At 37.0% G+C, this 20,211-nt stretch overlaps 1 protein-coding gene across 2 annotated transcripts in view; it reads right to left on the bottom strand.

Annotated features, from left to right (window-relative positions):
• DLC1 (DLC1 Rho GTPase activating protein) overlaps positions 1-20,211 on the bottom strand; it is a 566,624-nt gene that overhangs the window by 499,220 nt on the left and 47,193 nt on the right. For both annotated transcript variants that reach the window (XM_086703318.1, XM_086703319.1), the window contains exon 2: positions 15,702-16,077. The gene's annotated coding sequence lies outside the window, so the exon portion shown is untranslated. The remainder of the gene's footprint in view (positions 1-15,701; positions 16,078-20,211) is intronic.

The following is a 20,211-nucleotide window of genomic DNA, read 5'->3' as shown; positions in this document are numbered from 1 at the left end:
GGTCAAGTTAGCTTCCCAACTATTCTATTTGAATTTGTTGCTTGTAATTAATCCCAGAAATTTTATTGAGTCATGCTTGTTAAACAGGGTCACACCCTCGGGCCCCCTCCTTTTTTCCTCCCAAATATTTCAAGCCTGAGTGCTATTTCTTTTTATTTCTGTTCAAGCGATTTCGCTTCAGTGTATGAATAAGATATTCTGGTCTGAGGTGGCAAAGTTGTTCAAATTTCTTCTGAATTTGCACCGCAGTATTCCGTAACGCACTTCACCCAATCTGTGTTCCAGTTGGATTTGATTTTTAATAAGAGCCATGATCAATTTTGTGAACAGAGGCCAAGAGAAGGTGTTTTGGAGGGGGAATCTGGCATCCCTGATTCCAAGTGCCTGGATCCCTTAGTTGTTTTTATCAGCACACCCACTTTCGGAGCACCAGAGAATTTAACTGCATAAATCCAGTGGGGAACATGTGGGAGCCATTAGTTCTGTCCATCAAATATTTCTAGTTGCTTCTAGGCACACGGTAGGATTGCAATTCTTTGCTCCCCTGAAACTGAGTGTGACCGTTCGATTTGCACTGATCGGTGAAATGTTGAGTAGAAGTGATGTGTGTCACTTCTGGATGGAAGCTTTAAGTGTCAATTCACTCTTTGCCAACCTGTCAGTTCTACATAGAGGCTACCCTGCTAGCTTGGATGCTGGAGATGGGCCAACATAAAGGAGATCAGCAGATGTGTGTCTCCAATGAGAAATAAACCTTTTGTCGTTTTAAGTCACTTACCTAACGGGGTTATTCATTATTAGAGCATCATGGAGTACCTCTTGCCTGACACAAAATTGGATTCCTTAAGGTGGGTTTTTATGGGACTAACCTGATTTCACAGTTTATTTTAAAAGAGAAGACATATTGTTATTAGCTACACTTAGAACTGATACAATAAAAATTGATTAGGAAATCAGTCCTGCATGTCCTTGAGGAAAGGCTGTCCTGGTGACAAAGACCTTCATCCACGTGGGGGTGTGCTCATAATGGTTACATTGTTGTACCCCAGGGTGAAATTGTCCTATTGTGACAAAGCACAGTTGAGAGAAAATACTCACATAAAAATCCTCTCGCCACGTGATAATAATAAAACTTCAATAAAAAGCATGAAGCCAGGGCCCCTGGGTGGCTCAGTTGGTTAAGCATCTGACTTCAGCTCATGATCTCACGGCTCGTGAGTTCGAATCCCGCATCAGGCTGTGTGTTGACAGCTCGGAGCCTGGAGCCTACTTCGGATTCTGTCTCTGTCTCTCTCTCTCTCTGCCCCTCCCCAGCTTGTGCCCTGTCTCTGTCTCTGTCTCTCTCTGTATATATAAATAAGCATGAAGCCCAAATATAAGACTTCCTAATTTAAACAAAATCCTCATGATCTTCTGAGGTATAGACAGACCTCTTTCATTGATTTTTGCCTAGGGCAATCTGCCTTCCTCAGGCCTGTATTCAGTTTCGAAGAGTTGTCTGTAATTGTTGATTTTATGGCAACTGTTTTGATCTGTTTTTGGGGGTCAGCCGAATTCCTTGCTTCTGTAACTGCTGTCTATCCCAACACCGTATCAGATTCTTCCAAGTTACTTCCACCTTTTTGCCTGCATTCTGAGCGAATTTCCACAAACCCATGCTGCACAGAGCTCTTCAATATTCTGCATAATTCTCCTGAAGGGAAGGAAAGGGTCTGTAGAGGGTCTATAATCCTCATTTTCATTGTACCTTATACATTGCTGTTTTTTTTTTTTCTAAACCCAGTCTTTACCTCTCCTATCGTTGGCTTTTCAAAACAATATTCTGACCCCTTTCCAGACATATACTTTCAATCTAGAGATTGCTGCAGAAGTTAGGAAAAATGATCTAATTTCAGTTTACTCTTATGATATTTTAAAATTTCATACACAGCAGGTGTAAGTCAACAACTGATGTCACTATCACGTTTTAGTCTTGTACACTGTGAGCACTTCTTTCAAATATGATACTTGATTGACTCAATCTTGGATTCCTACTTTACTGTGGCTTTTTCTATATTTCTGTGTAGATATCTTTATTTCTTGTGAAAAACTGGGGTAGTATGAATCACAGACACTGCTTTTCTCTTCGGACATGTAGCGAATCTGAATGGGGTGACTAAAGGTCACCAGCGAAATTGTCATTATTACTTTTCAGTCACAGGCATTAAGATCACTAAGAAAGAAATGATAGAGATGCTTCTTGCCTGTCCTCCCCAATCAAAGGCACATTTAGTTACTTATTTTTTTTTTTTTTTTTTTTTTTTTTTTTTTTTTGCTAACAAAAATCACAAGCATGTTCTTTTTGAAAGAGAGTAGTGTTCTAGATGTCAGGTGACAATCCTCCTGCTGATTATAAATGTGTTCGTTTCATGAAAGTATATGAACTATGAAACCAACAACAGTGAATACAGCATCTTGAAATGATGGAAGCAACAGGTAAACAGAAACAACCTATCTTTTGTCACTTCGAAAGTCATTTTTGTGTTTGGAATTTTGATAAAGAGAAATGCATCAAAATGTCCTACTTTTGGCATTGTGAATAGCCTGGCCATGAATGAGATGAATATAAAAAAAAAAAAAAAAAAAAACCCTAAAAATTACTTTTAATCTTGAAGTCTTCAAAGATATTTCAAGATGCTCCCAAGTAGAGAAAGATTACTAATCATGGAAATATGTATCATTAATGCCGTGCCAAACCTTGCCTGTGGTTTGTTGTATTCCAATATCTTAAAGAAGATCTTTAAATAGAACTGCCTTTTTTTTTTTTTTTAAACAGACCCACCACTGTTAAATCAACCTAAATAAAATGCTTTCAATAAATCTTGTGGGAAACCTATGATCATGGCACATTATGCCACTGGAATTTTTGTTTCTAACTCTGTCACTTAAAAACGATCTAGAAAAACGCTACGTTAAGAAATGTCTTCCTTTTACATATGCTACCCTTACATGTATGTATGTATGAATCTTCTAGACATATATCTGATGAGTGTAAAAATTCTCTGAATTAAGAAATTTTTTTTTTTTAATTTTTTTTTCAACATTTATTTATTTTTGGGACAGAGAGAGAGACAGAGCATGAACGGGGGAGGGGCAGAGAGAGAGGGAGACATAGAATCGGAAACAGGCTCCAGGCTCTGAGCCATCAGCCCAGAGCCTGACACGGGGCTCGAACTCCCGGACCGCGAGATCGTGACCTGGCTGAAGTCGGACGCTTAACCGACTGCGCCACCCAGGCGCCCCTGAATTAAGAAATTTTTAATATACCTATGGCAAATGGTCCACTTTGTATAGGTTCCCTTTTTTAAATGCTTATTTATTTATTTTGAGAGAGAGAGAGAGAGAGAGAGAGAAAATGCGAGTTGGGGAGGGGCAGAGAGAGAGAGAGAGAGAGAGAGTCCCAAACAGGCTCCGTGCTGTCAATACAGAGCCCAGCGCAGACCCGATCTTAACGAACTGTGAGATCATGACCTAAGCAGAAATCAAGAGTCCGAAGCTCACTGACCCACCCAACTGCCCCTGTATAGGCTCTTTTGAGATGAAAATGATAAAGGTTATATGGGGGAAGTTAAAATGGTGAATAAATTAATTCCAATACTATCACATTTTATAGTCAATGACTGGGTGGCTGCTTTAGCTTTGTGAGAAAGCATTAAGAACTGTCCCACACGGCCTTCTATTTATTTATGACTTTGTCCTCTGGAACTAGTAGGAGGGTGAGGTTGGAGACGGTTTGAGGACTGAAGGGTGGGTTTTCCTGGTAGAGCCTCTCAGCTGCTGTGGCTCATCACACCTTGAAGTAAGAGCCTTCAGGCTTGACGGTCTCTAATTTCAGGTTCTGCCACAGAGTTTTGTGGAACGTTCCCAACCCTCCTCAAGCATCAAGAGATTCCTAAATATCTGTCTTAAACTTCGTTGATACTTTCATGGAAAAGATAATGCTTTAGCTTCTTAGAAGGTTGGCAGAATAGCACTGGGATTTTCTGGACCATTGTGCTTTGAACGAGAGCAGATGAGCTCAGAAAGGAGGAAGAGAAAACAGGGATACGTAGGGGAGTCTTTCAAATTAAAGGTTTACTTCCTTTATACATTTTCCTAGAGACCTCCAGGTTCCTTCCAAAACCCTGACTTCATGAAACTAAAAATAATCACATGGAACATTCAAACAAACTAAGGCTGTGCTAGGAAGTTAAAGCTCAAGAAATGCTAAACACTTATGGCAACGAATGTCTTAGCAATTGTTACCTGCAGGGGTAACTGTTTTAGAGTCATTATAACTGTTCTACCTGTTAAATGCCTGTGTACTCAGTGTGGGGGTGGGGTACGGATGGAAAGCAAGCTTTTACATCTGACTTCTAAATTCAGATGTAAACACGCCCTCTTCTTTTCTACAATGCTCTGTTGTTTGAAAGAGAGAAGAGTTGGGCCATCTTTTTCTTCATAAAAAAGTCCAGCAAGGACAAGGAAAATTTACATTTTTCATATTATATGCCTTCTGGAGTTTTTATATTTATTGCTGTTATACTTGCATTACTGGAGCCAAATTCTTACTGAATTTATTGATATTATTTTTTTAACATTCAGAAACAAATGGTCCACACTTAATTTGGAGAAAAAAAAATCAGATGAAAGATGGATGCATTTCCAGCTTATATCTCAAGTTTTTTATTAGGGTTGACACTGGACAATTTTCAAACCAAAGTAATGACATAAAAAGTGACTGGGCCATCTGCTTTGCCTCTCCCATTACTTATGAGAATTAATTATGCAATCTTTGTTAGACTGCTCATTTTGGCCACTTGAATGAGTTTTAACACCATGTTAAAACTAACAAACAATTTGCCTTAAACATAATCCTATTTTTTGGACTATACTTTTCAGCATATCGATACATCTTACTCTCTTTAACTTAAGTTGAAATAAGCAACTCTTATACATCTACAATAGGATAAAGATCATTGTGTGTGTGTGTGTGTGTGTGTGTGTGTGCGCGCGTGATGGAGATAAAATCTTGAACGGAGTTGCAGTAGGCACAAACATAAGAGACACTGACCAGGCTATAAGAAATGATATCATTACGTATTATATATGGATATATGTATTTAAGGAAGATATTTTTATTCAAAGTCAACATCTTGCTCTCTTGGAGGTGCCCACTCAAAATACACTTCGCAACTACACAGACAGACAGAGTAAAGAAACAAAACAAAACAAAGCAAAACACTTATATAGACACATTCTGACCTATTTTCATCCAAATTGCTACATGCAAGATTTGAAGTGACATTATATATAGAATAAGATAGCCACAAGACAACTAAATTTAGCCATCTTTGTGTGGAATGCAGACTTGAATGCCTTATCGGGAATTAAAGTAGTTTATATGGAAAAAGAAAAGAGGTGTCAAGAGTCTGACTACTAATTTTACTCTGCCCTCAGCAGTGTCTGGCCTTTGTCTAAATAAACCTCATTAGGCTCCCATTTTCTAATTTTTTTTTAAGTTTATTTATTGAGAGAGAGAGAGAGAGAGAGAGAGTGAGTGCACGAGCAGGGAGGGGGAGAGAGAGAGAGAAAAAGAGAACCCCAAGTAGGCTCCATGCTGTCAGCACAGGGCCTGATGTGGGGCTTGATCCCACGAATCACGAGATCATGACCTGAGCCAAAATCAAATCAAGAGTCTGATGCTTAACCAACTGAGCCACCCAGGCAATTGCCCCCCCTCCCCCCCCCCCACACTTTCTCATTTTACAGAGAAGCTAACTTTCCTGAGTTCGGGGAGTGTTAGTTCAGATTTTTATGCACAATTATAAGTCCTACAATTTCAAATGAAAATAATTATGATACTTCAGAGAGGAGTAACGACGAAGGTGAAATCCGACCAAAATTCCACTATTTTTCCCTTCACGTCATTTTTCAAGTATGTAAGAGTGTTCTGCGCATGCTGCTAGTCGGAGCCCTTTCGCTGCCCTCTGCTCAGTAGGCCGAGGGGACAACTGGACAAGCCCAACCCCTCCTCAACTCTGCTGAGCCCACTCATGGTAGTCCTGCTTTGATTACTTTCATTATTTACATATTCAACACCTGTTCTCTTTCAAGAAAGAGTTTCTTGGCCAAACAAAACATATGAGTGAGTTATCATCTTTCTTTTACTTCAATTCATAAGCTGATATTAACAAATTTACATTTGCATACAAAAGTACACATTTGTACTTTTCTTCAGCTGACTCAAAGTAAAATGTAATATTATTGCATTATTACTTTTGTTACCCTGCTTTAATAACCAGTATGTGATAAATCAGTTTATGCAGTGGCCTTAGAATATGCTATATCAATCCCAAGTCAACTCCCTCATACATACTGTTACATCAACTTTGTTTCACTCCATGAACAAGCTGAAATTTTGAAAAATAATTAAGAAATAATTTTTTTTTACCATCAGGAATAATTGCAAAACTAACATTGTAATTATTCTGAGTAAGAAAATATGAAATTCTTTATAGAATATAAATGTGAAAATTGTCCATGTTTTAGTTATATTCAGAAAAGTTTAATTTTTCCTATCATTAAAACAGAATTGAAAATAAGTCAAACATTTAACTTAAGTACCAAAAATAAAGCAAGAGAAAAGTTGCAGAAATAAATTAACACAGATGACACTTAATAATTGTGAATTAGAAAACTTACAAACAGGGGCGCCAGGGTGGTTCTTTTGGTTAAGCATCCGACTTCGGCTCAGGTCATGATCTCACAGTCGGTGAGTTCAAGCCCCACCTCGGGTTCTGTGCTGACAGCTCAGAGCCTGGAGCCTACTTCAGATTCTGTGTCTCCCTCTCTCTCTCTGCCCTGCCCCCACTCACACTCTGTCTCTCTCGCTCTCTTTCGAAAATAAACAAACATAAAAAAAATTAAAAAAAGAAAACTAACAGACATACTGATTGAAATGCTTATTTTTATAAAAATACCAATAATAAAAAATTTCCCTGTCATGTGTGATCAAAACAAAAAGAAAAGAAAAATATGACATAAGAAATAATAAAACAGATATATTCACTAGAGCAGGAAAGATTAAAGAATTATAAAGAGCATTATGCCAATCTCATGTTAATAATTTTATACATTCAGATAAAAAGGATAATGTCCTAGAAGAATAATAAATTACTAAAAGTAAATTGAATACAAGAAAATAATTCAAGATCTATGGGGAAAATTCTGTTAATTATTTATCAGTAAAAGAGAAGCTGGGCTCAGGTGTTATTTTACTAACATTTTTATATTAGTCAGAATATTTCATATGACAAAGAGATAGAGAATATCTTAACTCCTTTTACGATTTTATTGCCAAATATTGATGAAGAAGGCAGGAACCACGGTTAACCATGAACATAAGTATCTAGGAATAAACTACAGAAGTTGTAGAAGTAATTTACCCAGAATATTATAAAACATTATTGAGAGACATTAACAAGGATCTAAATAAATGGATGCATATGCTAAGTAGACAGATCAGAAGACCCCATATTGCAATGTCAATTTTAGCCAATTTATATATAAATTTAACCCCTATAAAAATCTCTCTTTTTTGGTAGATATTGACAGTCTGATCCTAAATTGGAAAATGTAAAGGTCCTTGAAGAGCTTGGACCATTCTAGAAAGAAAATGCACTATAAATGTCCTTATATAATAAGTAAAATATACAGGTGAGAAAGGAAAACAAATCTCAAACTTCCTATGTATGTATCGGTTTGTATGAGGTATGGACCTATTGGACATTCTGATTCAGGGTGAGTATCCTCATACACGGCCTGAATCAGAGGTACTACCCAGTTTTATCAGTTGGAGATGCTGACCCAGATGGCCATATCTAAAGAACCCATAAGCCCTGTCATTAGCAGACAGTAACAAAAATAGGCCTCTCTTCTTTTAGGAGATGTGCCAAAAATTCAGACTCTAAGTGGCCCTGAATTATGTAATTCTCAATTATTTCTTTATGGATTTATATTTAAGTAACTGTACAATGAGGAGACATACCTGTTCCTCTGATAACCTTCCAATTAATTTACAAACTCTCTTAAGGCATGGGTTGAATAGAATTCACTGGTTGAAACCTTAAGTAAGAGGAAATCAATTAAGGAATTCCTAGGGGAAATTAAAACCTAAAGTAATTAAAATGTCTCAATGGGACTCGACATTTCTACTAAAGAAATATACCAGCATGCCTCAGAGACACTGTGGGTTCAATTCCAGACCACTGCAATAAAGCAAATATTGCAATAAAGTGAGTCAAATGAATTTTTTTTATTTCTTAGTGCATAAAAAAGTTATGTTTGCACTGTACTGTAGTATATTAAATATGCTCTACATTATATGTAAAAATGTACATATTTTAATTAACAGTACTTTATTGCTAAAAAATGCTACATCACCTAAGCTTTCAGTAAGTCATAATCTTTTTGTTGGTGAAAGGTCTTGCCTTGATGTTGATGGTTGCTGACTGATCAGAGTGGTGGTTGCAGAAGTTTGGGATGGCTGTGGCGATTTTTTGAAATAAGACAGCAGTTTGTTCCTTGATTGACTCTTCCTTTCATGAACAATTTATCTATAGCATGTGATGCTGTTTGATAGCATTTTACCCACAGTAGACCTTCTCTGAAGATTGGAGTCAATCTTCACAAACCCTGCTGTTGCCTTAGCAACTAAATATATGTAGTATTTTATTTTATTATTTTTTTATTTTATTAAAAAAGAAATGTTTTATATTTATTCTTAAGAGAGAGACAGGGTGGTATCAGGGGAAGAGCATAAAGACAGGGAGACAGAATCTGAAGCAGGCTCCAGGCTCTGAGCTGTCAGCACAGAGCCCGACATGGGACTCGAACTCACAAACCGCAAGATCATGACTTGAACCAAAGTCGGACACTCAACCCACTGAGTCACCCAGGTGCCCCAATATTTTAAACCCTTCGTTGTCATTTCAACAATCTTCACAGACTCTTCACCAGGTATAGATTTCATCTCAAGAAGCCACTTTCTTTGTTCTTTCATAGGAAGCAACTCCTCATCCATTCAAGTTTGATCATGAGACTGCAGCAATTCAGTCCCAGCTTCACGCTCCACTTCTAATCCCAGTTCTCTTGTTTCTACCACATCTGCAGTTAACTTCCTTGACTGAAATCTTGGACCCTTCAAAGTCATACATGAGGGTTGGAATCAATTTTTTCCAAACTCCTGTTCATATTGATTTTTTAGCTTCTTCCCTTGAATCATGAATGCCCTTAATGATATCAAGAATGGTGGATCCTTTCCAGAAGATTTTTGATTTACTTTGCTCAAATCCATCAGAGGAATCACTGGCTATGGCAGCTATAGCCTTAGTAAAATATATTTCTTAAATAATAAGACTTGAAAGTCAAAGTTCCAAGGCGGTTGGGTGGCTCAGTTGGTTAAGCGTCTGACTTCAGCTCAGGTCATGATCTCACAGTCCATGAGTTCGAGCCCCGTGTCGAGCTCTGTGCTGACAGCTAAGAGCCTGGAGCCTGCTTTGGATTCTGTGTCTCCCTCTCTCTCTGCCCCTCCCCTGCTCATGCTCTGTCTCTCTGTGTCTCAAAAATAAATAAAAACATTAAAAAAAAAAAAAGAAAGAAAGAACGTCAAAATTCCTCATTGATCCACGGGCTGCAGAATGGATATTGTGTCAGGAGGCATGAAAACAATATTCAGCTCACTGTACATCTCCATCAGAGGTCTTGCATGACAACGTGCATTAGCGATAAGCAGTGGTATTTAGAAAGTGATCTATTTTTCTGATCAATAGATCTCAACAGTGGACTTAAAACATTCGATAAACCATGTTGTAAACAGGCGTGCTGTCATCCAGGCTTTGTTGTTCCATTTACAGAGCACAGACAGAGTAGCTTCAGCATAGTTCTCATGGGCTCTAGAATGTTCAGAACGTAAAGAAGCATTGGCTTCAACTTAAAGTCGCCAGCTGCATTAGCCCCTAACAAGAGAGTTAGCTTGCCCTCTGAGGCTTTTGACTTCTTCTCTTTGGCCATCTAAGTCCTAGAAGGCATCTTCTTCCAAAATATGTCTGCTTTGTCTACACTGAAAATCTGTTGTTTAGTGTAGTCACCTTCATTAATTATCTGAGCTAGGTCTTCTGGATGACTTGCGGTAGCTTCTACGTCACCAGGTGCTGCTTCACCTTGCACTTGAATGTTATGGGGATGGCATCTTTCCTTAAACCTTAGGACCCAACCTCTGCAGCTCCATGCCTTCCTTCTGCAGCTTCCTCCACCTCCAGCCTTTGTAGAATTGAAGAGAGTTAGGGCCTTGCTGTGAATTAGGCTTCGACTTAAGGAAATATGACCGGTGTGATCTTCTATCCAGACGGCTCAAACTCCCTTCATAGCGGCACAAAGGCATTTTAATTTACCATTCATCTGTTCACTGGAGTGACAGTTTTAATTTCCTTCAAAAAATTGTCCTTTGCCTCCACAGCTTAACTAACTGGTGCAAGGGACTGAGCTTTCAGCCTCTCTCAGTTTTTGACCGGCCTTCCACACCAGCTTAGTCACTTCTCGCTTTTGATTTCAAGGCAGAGATAGGAGCTTCTGTGGTTCCCTTGAACACTTACAGGGCATTGGAGGTTATTAATTGGCCTAGTTTCAATATTGTGGTATCTCAGGAAATAGGGAAGTCAGAGGAAAGGGAGGAAGATGAGGGAACAGCTGGTTTGGAGAGAAATTAGAAGACACATTTATCGATTAAGTTTGCCGTCTCATGTGGGGGGCGGTCCCTAGTGCCCCAAACAATTACAATAGTCATACCAAAGGCTACTGATCACAGGTCACCACAGTAAATAAAATCATAATTAAAAAGTTGGAAATATGAGAGAATTACCAAAATGTGACAAAGGTGAGTGAATGCTAGTGGAAAAATGGTGTGGATAGACTTGCCCAAAGCAGGGTCGCCACAAACCTTCAATTTCCAAGAAAAATGTAATATCTGTGAAGCACAATAAAATAAGTTATGCCTGTATGGTTACTCATGCTCTCTGAATCACAGAAAATTAGCTATAACTGGGGTGTCCAAAGAGATTTCAAAATAACATTAAGAAATTTTACATTTTTTGTCAATTACTAGACAACCCTCAAGCAAATAATCTTGCCTCAAATCAGAAAGTACATTATAGTTAAAATGAAGGAACAGTGACAATATAAAACTCTACCACAGTACCCCTGGATAGGATTACTTTTATTCCTAATAAAGATTTCCTTTTATTTTTATGCCTTTCAAAACCTTAGGTAGTCGAAGAGTTCTTTTTTATTTAAAGCAAACATATTTTAGCATAAAATCATGGAATTGGTACAAGCAGCATCCAAAATAAAGTTCCTTTTCATCGTTTCATTTTCATATTGTGTACATACATACATTTACAAGCACCAACTGATCAGGGCCTTTACTCTATGTATTCGCCTATTTGCAACATAAACTCATTTAACTACTCTAAATGGAATTTACTCATTTTATACGTCATACCCATTTTATAAGACCATAATGGATATTTTCCCAATTTAAGTTGTGTTTCATATTTTGCTTATTCAGTACTTCCTGACAAATACATATTTGTTTATTTTCGGTCTTATCAAATGGAACTCCACTTTCATCCAATCTCTTAAGATATAATCATATGAACCCTGCCTGAGGGATCCCCTTGTCCCATTTAATGTTATTCTAGGTGACAGCTTCAAGCAGCTCGAATGTAACGCCTAGTCATCCACTAATAAGTTAGCCTTGTTCTAGGTCTGGTTTCTCATACTTTAGTTCCGGGAATCAGGTTTCTGATTAGCTCTTGAGCCTCAATTCCCATATTCCAATAAGCAGATGCTCTCTTATACTTTAATGCAGAAGTTCCTGTCTGCGAAAATTATCACTTAAAATATTCTGCCCATGTGACCCCATAAACAGAACTTAAAAAATGTTGGCATTTTACCATGTGAGCCACAGTTCTCAGATAGCTGGAAGCAGGACAAATATTATTTTTCAGGCTATGTGCCCTCTTTTTGATTCCTGGAAACATCATTGTTACAACCAAGTTAATATTCACAGGGGAGTAACTGTTAGAATAATCAGAGTAATAATAAAGCTGGTATGTGAGGCGGCAACTTGAATAATTTGGTTAAGCATCCGCTAAAGAGCCAGAGTAAGAGGTCAAAGAACAAGAAAACGGAGAAAAGAGAAGAGGGGAAGGAATTGAGTGTGCATTTTCTAACAAATTTGAGACATTTAATTTTTACTATGTATAATTTCAAGTTCTAGAAACTGCAGGCATATATAAGAAAAAAAACACCCTCTTTGGTGATTTTGCCAGACAAGTAACCTAGAAGTAATATTCATACTTCATTCGGGGTTATGCTTCCATAAGTATCTTCAATGTGTCCACTATTTTTCAGAATCAACTCTCTTTTTACATTTCAAAATAAAATATACAATGTTGAACACCAATGGTTGCTGGCATGACAAAAAGGAAAGCAATCACACGCTAAATGCCTCCTGATGGAAGAACAAGGCTAACTCTGAAGTTCCTGGCCTCAAACAGAACCTGGATCCTGAATCCGAGTGGTTGTCTAGACTCAAATACCAACTTACAAACAATCCAGATGGCAGCGAGATACGGAGTACCGTCACCATAGTACTATACTCAGCAAGCCCAGATGGGAATTCCCTGAGACTTAAAACCAGGGATTTTTTCCACAAAGTGCAAGGGCAAAAAACAGAGAAGGAGAATTTGTAGATTAAAACAGTTTTTTTTTAAAATCAATGAATTTCCAGGTGTGAACTTTAGATCCTGATTTAAATAAATGTAAAAAACAAAAAAAAGACATTTAGGAGACTACAGGATAGTTGTACATTTCCTACTTATTTGGTGATAACTAAGGATGCTTATTTTTTAAACTGTGATCATGGTATTGTGGTACAGTTGACCCTTGAACAACCTGAGGGCGAGGGGTGCCCTCATGGTTGAAAATCTACGTATAACTTTTGATTCCCCCCAAACCTAACTACTAATATCCTACTGTTGACCACAAGCCTTACCAATAACCCAAAGAGTAGCTTAAGACATATTTTGTAATGTTATATGTCTTATACACTGCATTCTTACAATAAATAAGCTAGAGAAAAGAAAATGTTAAGAAAATCATAAGGAAAATACAGTACTGTACTGTTTTTATTTTTAAAAATCCATGTAAAAGTGGACCCATGTAGCTCAAACTCACGTTGTTGAAGGGCCAACTGTATTTTAAAGAAAAAAGCTTATTAGCAATGCATGCTGAAATATCTACAGATGAAATTATATGATGTCTAGAACTTACTTCAAAATAACATGGAAACAAGGACAGACTGAAGGGTTATGTGTGAAACAAGAATGGCCATATGTGATTAATTACTACCACTTGGTCCTACACTACTCTGTCTGCTTTTCTATATGTTAAAATTCTCATAGAGTTTTTTTTTTAAGTTATAGCAAACTAAAGGCTTTTCCAGGCGACCGAATAAGCAAACAAACAAAAAATAAGCCTTTCAGGTTCCTACTATTTCCATGAATTTTGTTTTTTTTTATACTTTCCAATTCTGTGAAGGTTTCAAGGGAAGACCTTTGTATTCTCCTCTATTTTTAAAAAAATTATTTAGATAAAAGCGTTTGCAGCAAATATAATTTTCTGTCATCAGACCATTTTCACCTGTACTGATAATATAATTGAATATTTTTATTGAAGTAAGGTTGACATACAATGCTATTTTAGTTTCAGGTGTACAACATAGTGATTTGGCAATTTTGCACATTAAGTTATGCTCACCACAGTAAATGTAGTCACCATCTGTCACCATACAACATTACAATATAATTGTATATTTGTATAATTGTAATGATTTTAAGACACAGGTCTTTTTACTAGGGTGAAGACTTATTTTAAGACACTAGAAATTAAGATTTCTTAAGGTTTTTACATGGCAGTACTTTAGACAGCCTGACTATTAATATAACATAAAGAAGTAAACATGCTAAATTTTAAGATAAATTGAAGATGATAAATAAATTAAATTGTTCAAAGAATGAACAAGTTTTGTTTAATGGAGAGTGGAAACAAGAATGCAAATGCATTCAAAAAATTATCTTGCTCTGTAAATTGTCTCCAATACGGAATGGTAAAAACATACTGACTAATACTTAACTTGTAATCATTTATTTTTGCACATGAAGACAGTAATGGAAATATGGGCTCAGTTTACTGTCAGGGTGCTGACTTTTACTGTCATACATTTCTACATAATGTTTGTGACATCTCATTGGTTTATGAGTCTTAGCAATATTAAAAAAGTAATTAATAAATACAACTCACAGCCTAATCTAAGCAGAGTTTGATTGATGAGAATCACTGAGTTTTTTCTTCAACATTTTATTCAGAGTTTCCTACATCATATGGAAATAGAATAGCAATTGAATCAACAGAGAACTAATAAGATCATAATTAGGGTCTTATAAGGTAAATTTATAGTAATATCAGCTTTCTTACTAATCATAGTAGATAGCAGATTCAACATCATATTAAAAAAAAAAAGATGCACGGTAAATCTTAATTACTTACACTGAAAGGTCCTACTCTCTACATCACATTGACAATTTAAATCTTCCTAGTATAACTGTTCAGGACCTTTGCCCTGTTTGAAAACAACCAAGTAAATGCAAATGATTTTAAATCAAGGATGACTGTGCAATTACTTTAGGGAAGGAAGAATTAGCTTATCCATTAGTGTTATAGGTTGCTATAAGGAGAAACATGCTGTCTGTTCATTCAATTAGCCCCCAACCTCAAGGCAACCAATCATTTCATTTGTAACATTGCTGATTAAGCAGCTCTGAATTTTGTAAAAGCTATGCCTTTAGACAATATAACCTTGCTAACATATTTCTCTGGGAATGCTTAGATCTATTTGGTACCTTAGTTAATTGTCAGAAGACATAAATGATTTATTTACTAGATTTTGATCAAATTCTATTTAAAAATTTATGATAAAAAGAACACTATAAAATTAATTTTTCTAATCCAAATCACCATAAACATACATAAATATTACTTCGAAATGCAATGATAACTTGATGATATATGTACTGAAATTATTCAATAAAATAATAGAGAATGGAAACAAGAATCCAAATGCAAATCTCACACAGTATTGTCTGCTTTAAACTGAACAAGTATTTTCACTTTGAACTATGCAGCAGAAATCTTAATTCCAAATAGTTACATAACAGAACATTGCAACTATCAATTATTGTTCAAAATTTATGCTTCCACACGAAAGTATTATATGTTTTTAGATGAATGCACCTTCAATCAATACAAGAAAGCAACCCTAAGCATCTCAAGGTTTTTTAATGTACATTTAATTTTAGACATTTTTCTCTACTTACAGAACTTCATTTCAAGAGTAAAGTATTATAACTATATTTTCAGAAACATGTGAACATGCAAACCTCTCAGATAATAATGCACATATATATGTATCATATACAGCAATATATACGTATATACATATACGTATACGTATATATTGCTGTATATGATATTAAATATAAAAGGAAGAGTAAGAGCTTTACCTGGTTAATCACCTGTGTTGGTCTAAAGCTGAGAAGAACAAATGGATTCACCAGCAATGTCTTGTCTGGTATCATGAGCGAGGTGGCCGCAGTTTCAAGGGGTGGGATTTATCTTCAGTAATGAATACCCAAGGGACTGTTTCCAATCAGGGAATGCTACTGCAGACAATGAAACCATTCTCTATTTGTTGACCGAGGTTTTGTATGTGCAATCTGCTGTGGGTGTATTCATACATCAGCACAGGAACCGACATATATTTCACTGAAGTTCATGGTATGAAGGATATTTTGAAACAAAGATTATAGGAAAACAAAACTTATCATTCATTTCTCTGAAGTTTTTCCACTGGTTTATTCATTGCTTCTAATTTTCCTCCTGTTGGAAAGAAAATCATGAAAAGCCTTAACTCCAATCAGTATAATCCCTCACCTGATGATACCGGAGCCCTCTGGAACAACACTGTGGATGGATATACATGGTCTCTGCCTAGAAAATTTTAATGACGGGAGTGCCTCGCTATTTTTAGATCTACCTTATTCAGCTCAGGACAGTGCTACCTGTTAGACATTTCTCTATATTCACCAAAACGTATGTAACAGTATTTTCAACAAAAATGTATATAAACTCCTATGTCTCCTATTACAAATCAGAACGTTTTGTTTATCTGAGAGTTACATTTTCCAGTTAGGTAGTTCTAATTTGTTGTCACACATTCTTCACCCAGTTCTGTCCATTTCTTTCAAGTATATATCCATAATCCAACTTCTCACCACTTGGGCTACTACTGCCCTAGAGAGCTGGCCATCAGCCGATCTTCCTGAATGGCTTCCCTTTTTCTACACTGCTGCCCTGCAATCTATTTTCCTTACTGCAGCCTGGCCGATCCATTAAAAGATAAATCAGATCATGTTATTCTCTTGACCCTCCATTGCTGTCCTACTTTAATAAGTGATCTGAAAAAATTCTCTAGTAACTTCCAGCCTCATTTAGAATAAGATAAAACCCCTTTAGGATGGCCTGTAATAGCCTGGCCTCTCACCCCAGCTCTCTGACCTTACTTAACTCTTATCCTTCTCTTCTACTTCCCAACTTGCTCCCTCCACTGTCTGGGTACATTGGCCTTCTGGTTGTTCCTCGAAGATGTCGGCAGTGCTCCTGCCCTGGGAACTTGACCTGATGACTATTGTCCTGGAATACCCCTTCCCAGATGGATTTCTCTGCATTTACTTGTCAGTTCAAATGTCAGCTTAACTGTGGGATCTTTCTTGACTACCCATGGAAATAGCATATACACCCTTCATCATACTCCCTCTTATCCTGTCTTATTTTTTCTTCATGGCATTCAGTTATTTATGCATTTATTTGTTTATTAGGCATATCACCCAATAGAATAAAAACTCCATGAGAAAGGGGATTTTGTTTTATTTACTGATGTATCTTAGCATCCTGAAGAGGGCTTTGCAATGAGTTGGCATTGAAAACATATTCTTAAATGAACGTATTATTAAGCTTTGCTTCCTTCTCCACTTTATAGAATATTCTAACCAATAGAATCTAATGGAATAAATGAATTATCAATCTATGGTATGAGCCTATCTCGGAGATCTTGAAGATTTGATTCTAGACCACTGCAATAAGATCAATATCGCAATAAAGCAATTTTTTTAGTTTCCCAGTGTATATAAAAGTTATGTTTACACCATACTTTAAGTGTGTAATAGCATTGTGTCTATTATGTTACATACCTTAATTTAAACATACTATATTGCTAAAAAACATTAACCATAATCGCAGCTTTCCACGAGTCATAACCACGGACCACAGATCCCATAACAAATATAATGAAAAACTGCAACACTACGAGAATTACTACAATATGACGCAGAGACACGAAGTGGGCAAAGGCTGTGGGGAAAATGGCGTCATCAGGCTTGCTCAACACAGGGTTGCCACAAACGTTCAATGTGTAAAAAACAATATCTGCAAAGGGCAATAAAACAAGGCACAATGAGACAGACCAAGTATGCCTGTAGTGCCCCCTCGTTCATGGTTTTGTTTTTTGGTGTCTGAGGTTTCAGTTACCCACAGTAACTCAGTCCAGTAGCAGATGATCCTCCTTCTGATGGACTGTCAGAAGGTCAATAGTAGCCTAACACCACGTCACAGTGCCTGGTCACCCATCTCGCTTTCTCTCATAACGTAGGCATTTCGTGGTCTCACTTCACGAGAAGGGTGAGTACTGTGCAACAGAATATTTTGAGAGAGAGACCACATTCACATAACTTTTATAACAGCATGTTGTTATAATTGTTCTATTTTATTATTGTTGCTAATCTCTTTGTCCAATTCATAAATTAAACATTATCATAGGTATGTACGTATAGAAAAAAAACATAGTATATATAGGGTCCGGTAACATCTATAGTTTCAAGCATCCACTGGGGTCTTGGAATGTATCCCCCGCGGATAAGGGGAGGGTTACTGTATGCTAATAATGGCTTATGTGACTTTGTAAACTAGCATAACCATCAAACATATATTAAAATCTTAGAACCTGAAGATTCACCCTTTGTTCATCTTCTGTTACCAGGCAGGACTGCATTGAATCTATGGACAATTTTGTTCTTGATCTGCCTTTATACCTATTCAATCGGCTTTAATCACCGTTATTATAAGAAAATACTCTCTGCATAAAACTTGGTTTCTTTCTGCAAATAATCTCTCAGGAGATTCTGAAAAGCTCTTAATAGGCCTTTCTTTTTTTATTCCTTAAAATATGCAAGGCTTTTTCTGAAGCACTAGTTTACTACAGGTCTTAATTTATATCTCCTTCACATTCAAAAAGTATCTCTTTATTCATTTCAGCAAAATCTCTACATTTATTTGAAAGCTAAAGAATAAAATATGAGGTGTCAGTTTCGTGAAACAGCATGCAAGTGAAACTATCTTTGACCCTGTTTGAAGTGAGACGTAACTTCCTAATTGTACCTTGAGTTAATTCTAATGGTTACTTCCAGACAATGAGAGAAAAAGTGATACAACCAACAAATAACTCTCAATTTGTAAAAGTTTTAGAAGTTTGATATATCATGGGTCAAGATATAGGAGGTGATATGAAAGCTACTGTGTTAGGGGCACCTGGATGGCTCAGTCAGTTAAGCATCTGGCTTTGGCTCAGATCATGATTTCATAGTTGGTGGGTTCGAGCCCCACGTTGGGCTCTGTGCTGACAGCTCGGAGCCTGGAGCCTGCTTCAGATTCTGTCTCCCTCTCTCTCTGCCCCTCCCCTGCTCACACTCTGTCTCTCAAAAATAAATAAGCGTTAGAAAACATTTAGAAAGCTATCGTGTTAGGAGTCAGGGATGTAGAATGTTTAGGATTGGGATAGTAGTAGAATGGTCAGAACAAACAGATGTTTTATTAAGTTGGGTTTTTTTTAATTTTTTATTTTTTTAAGTTTATTTATTTATTTGGGAGAGAGAGAATGAGAGAGAGAATCCCAAGCAGGGTCTGCACTGTTAGTGTGGGGCTCGAACTCACCAATCGTGAGATCATGACCAGAGCTGAAATCAAGAGTCAGACGCTTAACCGACTGAGCCACCCTGGCACCCCTATTAAGTTGGTTTGTAAAACAAAGCTTCATATCACTACTAGGATTTTGGCATATTTATCTATGTTTCTACATCTCTATATATGTGTCTATATATCTACCAATGTATCTATCTACATCTCTATGTCTCTATCATTTATCTATCTATCATCTACCTACTCACCATACTTATATAAAGGAAAAATATTTAGAATATTTGACAACAAGTTTAGCTGAGGTAATAAATAATTGGAAAGAATTTTGGCCATCATCTTTGGAGCAGGGTCCTGGAGGCTCCTTATTTTCCAGGTATCACACTGATTTCATGGATCACAGAGACACAGAGTCACAATGTAGGTGCTGAGCCACACGAGGGCACTCAGGGCTCCTGGGTAGCTTAGATCAAATGTGTTACTCACTCTATTGCACAGACATTTTTCTTAGTAAAGATTTCTTAAGCTTACTTAAAAAAAAATCTTACTATAAAGATATAAGTTAAGGTAATGACTTTCTAATGACTTTTATCATTTTTTTTAATGTTTATTTATTTTTGAGAGAGAGAGAGAGATGCAGCATGAGCAGCAAAGGGGCAGAGAGAGGAGGAGACAAAGAAAGGAGGAGACACAGGATCCAAAGGAGGCTCCAGGCTCTGAGCTGTCAGCACAGAGCCTGGCACGGGGCTCAAACTCATGAACCATGAGATCATGACCTGAGCTGAAGTTGGAGGCTTAACCAACTGAGCCACCCAGGTGCCCCTCTCTAATGACTTTTGTAAGAGGAAATATGTCCTTTATATTTCCTTTGGAATACTTTCTCAATAACCTTTGAAGCAGTGCTCATAAAATTACTATGTTCCAGGCTTTGAAAACAATTTTCTCAGATCACATACAAGCTTAAGGTACCATTTAACCATTCTTCAG

This window comes from Puma concolor, chromosome B1 (assembly GCF_028749965.1).
Source record: "Puma concolor isolate L17-30 chromosome B1, mPumCon1.1.hap2, whole genome shotgun sequence".
Classification (NCBI taxonomy): domain Eukaryota; kingdom Metazoa; phylum Chordata; class Mammalia; order Carnivora; family Felidae; genus Puma; species Puma concolor.
The sequence above is the reverse complement of the archived record's forward strand: the minus strand, read 5'-3'. Positions and strand labels throughout refer to the sequence as shown.